At 40.8% G+C, this 12,823-nt stretch overlaps 2 protein-coding genes across 3 annotated transcripts in view; one reads left to right on the top strand and one right to left on the bottom strand.

Moving 5' to 3' along the window:
* ECM2 (extracellular matrix protein 2) overlaps positions 1-6,033 on the bottom strand; it is a 33,510-nt gene extending 27,477 nt beyond the window's left edge. For both annotated transcript variants that reach the window (XM_021694443.2, XM_021694442.2), the window contains exon 1: positions 5,973-6,033. The gene's annotated coding sequence lies outside the window, so the exon portion shown is untranslated. The remainder of the gene's footprint in view (positions 1-5,972) is intronic.
* LOC110584356 (centromere protein P) overlaps positions 1-12,823 on the top strand; it is a 241,534-nt gene that overhangs the window by 195,202 nt on the left and 33,509 nt on the right. The gene's annotated exons all lie outside the window — the stretch shown is intronic.

Here is a 12,823-nt window from a genome sequence, read left to right on the forward strand (position 1 = left end):
CCGCCCACCGCGACAAGGGACCGGCGGGCCCACCACGTCAGAAGTGTCTAGATGGAGAAGCCCTGGTTTAGAGGAACAGATACAGAGGTTTTTAATAGATAGTTGCACACTGCTTACAGGCAAAATCTAATGTATAACTAGGTGGCGCCTTTTAGTGATAACTTATGAACAAACCATTTCCATACGGTGATCTCTTTCCCAAGGTTTTCTCTTAACTCTTAGATGCTGTTTTCTTTTGCTTTGTTTCTTGTGGCCAGAACTGAGTGTTCCTTGATGGATGATCCTACTTCAAGTTTGTATTCTGTTGTGCTCAGGTGAAGCTTTGTTTCTTAGCAACCGCGGTCATTTATAATGGTGCTCCACTGTGTACCGCTCAGACTTGCAGCGAGTCCGTGAAGTCTCCTCCTTCCCAGTACTGACGGACTCTCTATCTTTGGTGCTCAGGCAGCTCCGTCAGCAAGGTCTTCCTTAGGGTGGGCTCCAGTTTGTTGTCCATAGGAAAGCCCAGAAGAGATTTAAAGATACAAGCCGTGGGGCACCTGGCTAGCTCATTTGGAAAAATACACGATTCTTGATCTTGGGATCATGAGTTCAAACCCCATGTTGGGGTAGAGATTACTTAAATAAATAAACTTAAAAAAAATAAAACTAAATTAAAAAATAAAGATACAAGCCATGTTCATACAGTTTTCTCTCTCCAGAGTTTACAGTCTTTATCAGTGGTTTCTTAAGATGTTTAAATTTGTAAAAGTAGGACATGTGTTTTAAAAACTCAAAATGATGCATATGTTTATAAGGCAGAAAAGATGTGTTGCCTTAACCATAACTCATAGTTTGGTACAAGGGTAGGCACACTTTTTCTTTAAGGTTCAAAAGGTAAATATTTTAGGCTTTGAGGGCCAACAGTCGCTGTTGAAACCACTCAGCTTTGACGTTATAGCCCAAGGTGGCCCCAGGCAGTAAGTAAGCAGATGCACGTGGTTTAAAAGACGGAATATGGCCACGGCCCTAGTCTTCCACCCTCCAGTCTAGTCCATTTTTTGCGATCCCTCTCTACAGATACGAACATACACATTGAAACAAACAGAATTGTCCAATGTATCTTATGCTACTACCTAGTTTCCTTTCACTTACTAATAAATCGTGGACGTACGCGTCAATATACATAAATCCATCTGGTTTGTCCACTCTGTTTTCATAAGTTATTTAACAAACAATTTAGTGATGGATATTTAAATTCTTTGCCAGTTTTTCACTGTTGTGTTCTCAGTTTTAATTTTCAGTTTAAAATAATAATAGAGTCTCCTTTGTTTTTGAACTCTATCATCCCTTGGGTTTATTCTTGGATGTAGTTTAATATTTGTAAGTCGTTTGGTCATGTTTATTAATACATTTTGAGACCATGTTATGGGTATACTCAAATCTAGAATTGTTATATCTTGTGCTTTTATCATTAGGTACTTTTTATATCTCTAGTAGTGCTTTTTGGTCATAAGACCTACTTTGGTAATACATATGCTTTCTTTTGGTACACAGCTGCTTGATACAATTTTTTATCATTTTACTGTCAACCTTACTATAGTATTATATTTTCAGTATACTTTATATTAGCATATGGAGTTTTTTAATGCAATCTGACAATCTTTGTCTTTTAATTGGAACATTTAGTCTATTTATATTTAATGCAATACTTGATATGTTTAGGTTTAGATCTATTTTCTGACTGTTTGCTTTCTACTTCTCCTGCCTGTTCTCTGTTGGTTTGTTGTTTCTTTTTTTTTTCATTCTTGCTTGCTTTTTAAAATTCAAATTGGTTTTAAAATTGATTACTGAGTTTTTATTGTTCTGTTACTAATTTATACTTTTTAATGTTCTCTTTGTAGAGATTACCGCATACATCTTATCAAGTCTTATCAAATGCTGTGTCCATCATATTAATTCTTTATATATGTTACGTCCTCAGAAGGGGATGGTGATGACTGTTCATTTAAGTCAGGCTCTCTCAACCTTAGCACTATTAACATTTGGGTTAGATCATTCTTTTTTGGGGTGGGGGCTGGCCTTTGCATATTTATTAGGATCCCTGGCCTCTACTCCGTAGATGCAACCAGCACCTTCCCCTCGACTATGAGAAGCAAAAATGTCTTCACACATTACCAGATGTATCCTGGGGGAGGGAGGGGATCATCCTGCCCCACCTGAGAACCAGTGCTTTCGAATCACCTAATCATTTATCCTTTCGTGTCTCCTCATTCTGTCCCACAGTGTCAGTCTTCTGTCAGGGTCAGGGTTATGTTCTTTCTGACTGAACAACACTTTTTAGTAATTGCTTTAATGTAGGATTACTGGTGACTAGATCTTTTTGTGTGTGTGTATCTGAAAAGATTTATGTATTATGTCTTTTGAATGTATTTGCTAGACATGGAATTGTAGGTTGACACGTTTTTTGTTTCATCATTTTGAAGATTTCATTCCAACATCTTGTTTCCTTAGTTTTGATTGAATAGTCATCTGCCAACCTGATTATTTCCCTTTAAAAGTAACTTTTTCTTTTTTTTTTTTGGCTGCTTTTGAGATGTTGTCTTTTTGGCTTTGGTTTCCAGCTGTTTTGCTCTATTGTACAGAGATAGGATTTTCTTGTTTTTATCCTCTTTGGGACTTATAGCATTTCTTCAGTCTGTGGCCTCATGTTCATTGAATTTGGAGACTTATCAGCCCTTATCCCTCCACCTAATACTTTCCCACTTCTGTCCTGTTTCTGTTCAGGGCCGCACGTGCAGGGGTGATGGCCTTCTCACTGTGTCTGCCCTCTCCCGTTGTCTTCACCCCTGTCACTCCATGAATTATCCTGGTCATTCTCTATCCCAATTCACTGTCTCTCCAGCAGCAAATCCGTCCATTGACTCTCTTGATTCTGTTATCGTGTGGGTTTTAGTTTTTGAGTTTTCAGTGAGTTCTTCTCATTGTTTCTGATTCTCTACTGAAAGTTTCAGTCTTGTCTTTTACTTTTTGAACATGTTAATCACATTTTTCTTAAAGTCTGTATCTGAAGACTCCCATTTTCTGGACTCTATTTCTATTGTCTGTTATTTCCCTGGGGTTGTAGCTGTGTTGTTTTGTTTCTTCATATGCCCGATGGCTTTTGATTGAGGACCAGATGTTGTATAATGAAAATTAGGAAAATACTTTGAAGCCTTGGGTGATATATTCTTTATCTCAGAAGGATTTACATCTGCTTTGGGCATGAGATTAAGCACTACCAGTTACAGACAGAGTGATCTGAAGCTGAGCCTCACTGTACCTAATTACTAATTACACTGGGCCGCAAACCAAAGCCTGGGGACGTCACCACATCACCCTCCCTTCACCCTGCTGCTGGCATGGCCCTGTTCCTAGATGGGTTATTTTGTTTCATGTTGTTTGTTTTTAAAGATTTCACTTATTTATTTGAGAGAGAGAGTGTGCATGGGAGTGCAGGGGGCGTGGAGAAGAGCAGAAGGAGAGAGAGAATCTCAAACAGACTCCCTGCTGAGTGCAGAGCATGATGCAGGGCTGGATCCCACAGCCCTGAGATGAGGACCTGAGCCGAAAACAAGAGTCAGATGCTCAGCCCACCCAGGCGCCCCAGTTCCTAGAGTTTTATTTCTCTCTTGCCTCCTGAGGCTGTTTTAAAGCTACAAAGAAATTCTCTTCTGCCTCTTCTGGACCCTCCTTCTAGACGCCTTCAGAAGAAAAGCTGCTCAAAACCTATTTGGTTTCAATTCTATCCCAATTATTAGGCTTGCTCTTTTCCTCTAATCATTCTCAGCAGCTACTGCTCTGGAGTGCTTAGTCTGCATTATCAGAACCAGGAGTTCCCTCAGATTACTTTTATTTCCTGATAAAATATATCCTCTTTCTCTAAAAGAATGTTTTGGATTTTAAAATTTTTGAAATCTTACATCAGAAAATATCATTGTTTAGTTGGAAATAGAATAATGATTTCAAAATTGTTTTCCTCCAAACCTTAGCTGTTGTCCATTCGCTGGTGTTACTGATGAGAAGTCTAACTTAAATGTGATTCTCATCTCATGTGTAAGAAATCTTTTGTTCCCTCTTTCTGTGGAAGTTGTTTTCATATTTTCAACTCATCTTTAATATTCAGAAGTTTTACTATAATGTGTAGGCTTGTTTTCATTTTGTTTTGTTTTGGTTTTTGGTTTTTTAATTTATCCTTGGGATCTTTTAACCTAACGACGACCTGCTTTTCCATACAAGCTCTCCTTTACTCAGTCTCTTTTTCAGTCTGCTTCCGGGTTGCTGAGGGGCTCCTCCAGGGGTCTGTCTGGCCAGGAGCCCCTCCCTTTCTTAGCTCCTAGTGCAACTGTGCATTCCCTGGGTCTTTGTTTGCAAGAGATCTTCTGTTACTTGTAGGGTGTGGTGAGAGGAGAGGGTGCACTGTCAGCTCAGTGTGTCCTCTCGAATGTCACTAGTTCTTTTTAACGTCATCATCCAGTGTCCTCCTCCCCAGGCCGGTTACACATGGACCAAGCTCTGAGGTGTTGTCCTTGTCCGCTAACCTCAGCATGCAAGCTTTTGTTCAGTATATATGCCCATTAATTACTGTCTCTTCAAAAACCTCTGCTGGAGGTCATTGAAATGGAACTACATTAGAATAAATCTATGTCACCTACTTGAGTTTTAGTAGAACTAACATGCAAAGGGTATGAGAGGAGCAAATCCCTCAGCTGACAGGCAGTTGACGTTATAAAAGTCGATTCAGAAAGTGAGCAGATGGGTTGGCAAGGAGCTGCAGTGGCAGCAGAGGAAGCAGTGTGAAAAGTTGGGCCGCAAGCCAGGGTGGGAGCAGCATGTGCCGAGTGGTGGGGATGTGGGCTCTGATGGAGAGTGTCTCGGCTGCGCTTGCCGTGCAGTGAGTTCTCGGAAATTGTCTTGCATTGACGGCCATCTGTGCAGACTCCCCATCCTGAAATGGGTGAGAGTTATGAGGAGCCCAGCCCTGGATAGGGCCCCACCCTGGATGGGATCTTAGACGGCCGTGGTCCCAGGGCCTCGCCTGAGCTCGACCTCCCCCAGCGACACCCTGGAAGATCTCCCTTAGGCTTTTTCTTTCCCCCCCCAAAATTGGCTCACCTTTACTTATCCAGAAAAATAAATATACATGTCAAAAATAAATTTACAGAGCTATCTTAATGTTAACAAAGTCGGAATCTAAGCAGTCTCATTGAAATGTTTAAATGATTTTTACAAAATGGCCTCTTAAATACTAACTTTATAGTTGATGCTAGGCCTTTGTTATTTTCAGTGGTATGTAGAACTTTGCATTACGTTTAATATTTACTTTAATGAGCAACTCTGCAATTGAGTAAATATATTTCTAGAGGTAAAATTTTATGATCCTCTAATCACAGTAGATGTTATTTTTATCAAGTAAATTTTTCTTTCTAGCACTTCCTGTTTTATCCCAACATTAAATACCATCTAAGTCTTGGTTAACTTACTGTTTTTTCCCATTTAAAGTTTTTCATCAACTGTCTTAAGTAAGTTTTTAAAACATTAAATTGAGAATTTTAAACTTCTACACAAAGCCATGAAATGTCAGTTGTCCCTTTTAACTTCACTCAACAGGCTTAAAAATGAAAAATATTTTTAATTAATATTTCATGTTCTTTTAGGTCTTAAAAATAGAGAATGTAATTTTCAAACCAACTTATAATTCTATTGAGCATGTAATTCTATTTAAACATATAAGAATATATTTAATCCTAATTCCGTAAAAGTTCAAAATACTTGGGAAGTATTCATCCTGAAAAAAAACAAGTAAGCAGCATAATGCACACTTTAAACTTTAAAAAATCTATTAGTAAGAGCTAATTTCCTCAAGTGTTAAACACATTTGCAACATAAAACACCCAAATATTAAAACCATTCCACATGCTTTAGTAGAAACTTAAAATTAAAAACTTTTTTACCTGAAATTCTAAACTAAGTAGGCTTTGCTTGGTGTCATTTAAGTCTCCAGCTGAAAATGAAACAGAACCAGAGCTTTCTTTAAAACAAAGAAAGAGGATTGTTGAGAAATGTTAACTGACTTCTTAGTAAAATCTAAAATAACTGCTTCCCTTGGGGACAAATGCCTTTCAGATCTTCGTGCAGAACAGCCAAGAGAGTAACCAGGGAAGATGGTTACCAAGGGAAATATTTTTTCTAAATCGCAGGAGAAGCAGAAAGCAAAGGCAGGGGAAGGCATTAGTCTGGAGGCCAGGAAGGCGGGGGCTGGAAGCTCAAAAGTAGAGGCTGATTAAGAAATGTGTGGTTTCCGTAGACTGTTTGCATTAAAAAAAAAATCTTAAAGTTCACACCAGCTGACATGGTACCACTTGAGATTTACCAGAGCCCAGAGACACCCTTGTAGCCACGTTGAGGACTGTGCATTCCTGGGATGCCTGTAGTGGGGTTATCTGGCTTGTCTCTCTGCCTACTCCCCCCAGTCCTGCAGTGTTGTTAACAAAGCATAACAAAGCAAAGAGCTGTTACATATTAATGTTACTGAAATTATGTAACTTCCAACCTTGAAGCAATAACAAGAAAATGTGCATAGGAGCTTAGAGCCTTCTGATTATGGTTACTCTGGCGAATTGGTTGTCTACTTTGGCCTCAGTTGTGGGGGGTTTTGGGGGTTTTTTGGGGGGTTTTGTGTGTGTGTGTGTGTTTTTTTTAATTTACAAATGAAGAGGTCAGAGAGCAGAGTTCCACCGCTGTTTATGGGGACCTTGGATGAGTTAGTGTTGTGTCTGATTAAAGTTTATTCCTCTGTACAATTGGGATGATAATACCTATCTTTCAAATTTTTGTGCAAATAAAATGAATATCGTATGTAAAATGCCGTCATAGACTGGGTAATTATATAATAGCTATCTTTAAGATTCTTATTATTCTACTTCAGGTGTCCAAATTTTCTGACAGGAGCTACATTTTTGTTATTCCAAAATCTTAAAATGACCTGGGTAGATCAAATCAAGGTGATTGACTAAGCATGTGGGCCACCCCAATTCCGAAAATAACAGAAACTATATTTGTTGGGGGTTTTTGTTGTTGTTTGGGCTTTTTTTTTTGTAACACTGTACTGCAAAATAATTAGTACTATTAGAAGAAAGAAATTTTGAGAAATTCCTTAAACATTAAAGGCACATAGACTCTGACAGACAGCACCACAGTCCAAAGACATGTGGGTGTTCCAGGTTTAGAAGTTGTAAATGCTGCCAACAGTGAGGTTTGCTGGAGACTGCACTTAAGAGTAGCAAGTCAGGGGGCGCCTGGGTGGCTCAGTCTGTGAAGCGTCTGCCTTCCTCTCGAGTCATGATCCCAGGGTCCTGGGATCCAGTCCTGCGTCAGGCTCCCTGCTCAGTGGGGAGTCTGCTTCTCCCTCTCCCTCTGCCCCTCCCCTGCTTGTGCTCTCTCTCTCTCTCTCTCTCTCTCTCTCTCTCAAATAAATAAAATCTTAAAAAAAATAAAGAGTAGCAGCTCAGATGACCCCAGTCCTCCTGATGTCTCCATCATTTGTTCTAAGTGTTAGGCATCTGCCCCCAAATTGAACCTGCGTTCTCATCCACTTGGCTTGGGTGGCTGGTGGAACAGGGAAGTTCCCCACCATGTTCAGAATCCAGACTCACTACTAATACAATCCAGTATAAGCACAAGGTTGACCATCCCCACGCACATGTTCAAAGCTTTTGGTCAGTATTTTAACCCTATACTCTTAGTACTGAGCAGATAGCTCAGGATCACCAAACATTTGGGACAATTCTCACATTAGAGATAGGACCCTCACCTCCCCCTCTAAAAATACTTACACAATAAGGAAAGAAAAGGACTTTGGAGATTAAACAACAATGTGTACCACTACACGCTTAGTAGAATGGCAAAAATCTAAAACACAGACAATACCGTATGCGAGCAAGGATGTGGAGCAATAGGAACTCTCATTCCTTGCTGGTGGGAATGCAAAATGGTGCAGCCACTTTGGAAAACAGTCTGATGGTTTCTTAGAAAACTAAACATACCGTGCTCCAGCAGCCATGCTCCTTGATATTTGCCCAAATAAGTTGAAAACTTAAGTCCGCACGAATACCTGCACACAGATGTTTACAGCAGCTTTATTCATACCTGCCAAAACTTGGAAGCAACCAAGATGCTGTTCAGTAGGTGATGGATAAATAACCTGCAGTCCATCCACACAAGGGAATATTATTCAGTGCTTAAAGGAAATGCTCTACCAAGCCATGAAAAGACATGGAGGAAACTTAAATGCACATTACTAGTGAAAGAAGTCAGTTTGAAAAGGCTACATACTTTACGATTCCAACTATATTACCTTCTGGTAAAGGCACAGCTGTGGAGAAGAGTGAAAGATCAGTGGTTGCCAGGGTCAGGTTGGAGGGAGGGCTGAATCAACAGAACACACAGAGAATGGTTAAGGCAGTGAAACTATCCAGCATGATACCCTAACGGTGGATCCATGTCATTACACATTTGTCCGGAACCATAGAATATATAATACCAAGTGTAAACTCTAATGTAAGGGCTTGGGTGGTTATTATGTGTTGGTACAGTTTTTCGATAGTAACAGACACACCACTCTAGCGGGGGTGTTGGTAATAGGTGAGGTTATGTATGAGGGGTGGACTGAGAATATATGGAAAAACCTCTGTACTTCCCTCTGTATTTTGCTGTGAATCTGAAATTTCTCTTTTAAAAAAGTGGCCTGATTTGAAATACATACACTGTTTGGGGAGGGAAAAAATGTTATGCTGCGTTGGACACAGTGTTTGGGACAAACAGAAACCTTTATACTCTTTGAGGACAGCTTAGCAATAGCTCTTTGCTGTCCCGGCATTTGACTGCTAGGGAGACATGCATCCAGAGTCTTTCTCTGCAAGTCTGTGCCTCCAGGGAGGCACTCTGCAACATTGTAACATCAAGGAGCAGGGACAGTGGGCTGCCTAAAGCTATGTAGAGAGACAGATAGTTGCTCTACAGGCTTGCAAATTTTCCACAATATCCCAAGAGGAAGAAAGGAAAGTCAGAACAGTGCATGTGATGTTATCTTACCTTCCTCTCATGAATGTGTAGAGTAGCACCTTCCTGGAGAACAAACAGGAAGGAATAAACAAGGAATAAATATCAGACTCTTAATAATGTTTATCTCTGAGTGATGCAGGGACTTTACTATGTAATCTATGTTTTTATAACATTTTGAGCTTATAACCAGATCAGAAAAAGACTTTCTAAAAGAATGTAAGCAATCAGAAAAAGAGGTGACTTGAAGCAGCCGTGTAGAGGACAAGCAGCCGTCCCGTGATGCCGAGACTGACGGTGCTCAGAGACCAGGACTCTGGTTTCTGAGGTCTCTGCTCTAACATTTTGTGGCTTAATGGACTGTTACATGAATCCTTCTGCAGAAACTATTTTAACCACATAGTACGTGGAAAATGCTGGTATTCGAGGTCCCCTCCCCTTTATTACTGCAGCCGTAACTGCGTCCTGAAAGTTGGCCCTGATGGCGGCGCTGCAGTGTGGTGTGGGTCCCCGCGGGATGTGAGCGGGTCCCTCCGCGCCCAGGCCACAAGGGCGGCCAGCACAGGTTCAGCCTCCGGAACACGTATTGGAGTAACGTCACCTTTGCCGTATTTTTACTCCTGTGCTCAAGAGTACCGAGGAGTTGGTTTTTCTTAGAAGGGTGTGGTTGGGGCGCCTGGGTGGCTCAGATGGTTAAGCGTCTGCCTTCGGCTCAGGTCATGATCCCGGGGTCCTGGGATCGAGCCCCGCATCGGGCTCCCTGCTCAAGTGGGGAGCCTGCTTCTCCCTCTCCCTCTGCCATTCTTTCCACTTGTGCTCTCTGGCTCTATCTCTCTGTCAAATAAATAAATAAAATCTTAAAAAAAAAAAAAAAAAGGGTGTGGTTGTTTTCCATATGACAACTTGGTAGATGGCACCTCAATAAAGCTAAATTTTGGAAATTTTACAGAGGTCGCTCTCAGAAATAGGTGTTACCTCCTGGGGTCTGTTGTCTGCCTTCCTGTGCCGCAGACGACTTCAGCTAATTCACAGCAAAGTGTGATAGCTGCTTCATTTGCTGTTCCTGACTTTCTCTCTCTAAGGAATGTTCACATGTAAGTGGAGTGCTAGTGTGTGAATGTGCCGTGGTGTAGACTGTCCCCGTTCCTGAGCTGTGGCGTGCGTCTCCATGAAGATTCTGTGATGTGAACTAAGCCTTACTAAATATAGAGGATGCCCAGTTCGCTGCCACTTCATTGTTTAAATGATTTTCATATTCTGGAATCTTTAATACAAATACATACACATGGCGGGGCGCCTGGGTGGCTCAGTTGGTTAAGCGACTGCCTTCGGCTCAGGTCATGATCCTGGAGTCCCGGGATCGAGTCCCGCATCGGGCTCCCTGCTCGGCAGGGAGTCTGCTTCTCCCTCTGACCCTCCCCCCTCTCATGTGCTCTCTGTCTCTCTCATTCTCTCTGTCTCAAATAAATAAATAAAATCTTTAAAAAAAAAAAAAAAAACAAATACATACACATGGCATAAATTTTAAAAGTACACAGTTAAAAATCAGTTTTCTGTTTCAAATACTGGCAGGTTGGGTGGTTCTACCAACCTTACCATCAAAGACTGAAAAAGCCTGATCACTATAAAAATTTAAAATCACCAGTGTGGTTAAAAAAAAAAAAAATTGGAGCCCCTGGGTAGCTTCCTGCCCTGGGGGAGTCTGCCAGAAATGTCAGGGGGCAGAACTGTCAGTGAAATAGGAAACAACGTCCACAGCGCCACAGCTGGGGGTTTAGTTTTTTTAATTTTTTTTTTAAGGTTTTGTATATTTATTTTCCAGAGAGAGAGAGCACAAGCAGGGGAGCGGCAGGCAGAGGGAGAAGCAGACTCCCCGCTGAACAGGGAGCCCGATGAGGGACTCGATCCCAGGACCTCATGACCTGAGCCGAAGGCAGACACTTAACAGACCGGGTGACCCAGGTGTCCCTGGGGTTTTGTTTTGTTTTGTTTTGTTTTGTTTTTAAGCAGACCTAATAAAATCAGCAGCAAGACTGATGAAGGAACAAAGAGGAGGAGAGTGCAGGTCACCAGCGTGAGGACTCAAAAACGCCATCCCTGTAGATTCTGAGAGCAAGTAAAAGAACACTAAGAGGATATTATCGACAGCTTTCTGCCAGGAAAGTTAGACAATATGACAATTCCTAGAAAATACATTTTAATGAAACTGTCAGAAAGAGAAATAGAAAATATGAATTGTCTGTAACTATTGAGGGAGTCATTCATAATTTCACACCTCCCCACAAAGAATACCACACACCTATATTATTCATCAACAGATTTTATCAAACAATGTTTTAAGGCTAGTGTAACCATACAACAGCCTGACAAGGATATTACAAGAAAGGAAAATTATCGATCAGTCTCACTAATGAACATAGATTCACAAAACTAAAATATTAACAAACCAAATCCAGCAATACATAAATAGGATAATACACCATGACTACATTGGGCTTATTCAAGAGATACCGGTTGATTTAAGGATAACCCCCCCCCCCAAAAAAGAATTATACGATCATGTTAGTATTTAAAGAAGAAAGAAAGAAGGCTTTTGCATAGTAGAAATGGAAGAAATTCCTTAGTCTGACAGTTATCTACGAAACAACATACTTCCACCCATAGCTATGCACCCAGGAAGACGAAATATGTATCCACATGAGAATTTATCCATGAATTTTGAATTTAATTGCTAAGCTGTTCATAACAGCCAACATGTGGAAACAACCCAAATGCCCCATTCGCTGATGAATGGATAAATGTGGTCTAACCACACAGTGGAATATCATTCGGTAATAAAAAGGAATAAAGCATTGATATTGCTACCACGTGGACAAGCCTCAAAGACACGGTGCTCAGCGCAAGAAGCCATTCATGAGAGGACATACCGCATGTGAAATGCCCTGAACAGGCAAATGCACAGAGGGAGGGAATGGATGAGCAGTCTCTGGGGTTTCTTTATGGGGTTACTGCAATGTGTCAGAAATAGGCAGTGGGTATGGCTCCCCACTATGAATGTACTAGAAACCACTGAATTATATACTTTAAAAGGGTGACTTTTATGGTATGTAAATTATCTCTCAGTAAAGTTGTTATTTAGAAAATACTCAGTGGTGAAATACTGAAATTTTCCCCTTTCTGGGAACAAGACAAGGAGGCCCATGATGGTCCTGGCCAGTGGAGGAAAGCAAGAAAAAGAAGAAGGGAAAAAAATACAAAGAACAAATTAAATAATAGAAGGAAAAATTCTATTAGTCCCAGATGGTATGGTATATATGTACAAAATAAAAAATAACTTAGAAAAATAATTAAATCATATAACGTGTTTTCCAGATACATAATATATAAAAATCAGTTGTCTCAGGGCGCCTGGGTGGCTCAGTCGTTAAGCGTCTGCCTTCGGCTCAGGTCATGATCCCAGGGTCCTGGGATCGAGCCCTGCATCGGGCTCCCTGCTCTCTGGGAGGCCTGCTTCTCCCTCTCCCACTCCCCCTGCTTGTGTTCCCTCTCCCGCTCTCTCTCTCTCTCTCTCTCTCTCTCTCTCTCTCTCTCTCGAATAAATAAATAAAATCTTTAAAAAAAAAAAATCAGTTGTGTCTTTCTACAGTTAGAGAAAGGGAAGATGTGCTTTAAATATCAAATATCAAATATATTAAAAATATAACAAGTATTTAGGGGTAAATCTAAGCAATGATGAGCAAGCTCT

The sequence above is a fragment of the Neomonachus schauinslandi genome, chromosome 13, assembly GCF_002201575.2.
Source record: "Neomonachus schauinslandi chromosome 13, ASM220157v2, whole genome shotgun sequence".
NCBI lineage: Eukaryota > Metazoa > Chordata > Mammalia > Carnivora > Phocidae > Neomonachus > Neomonachus schauinslandi.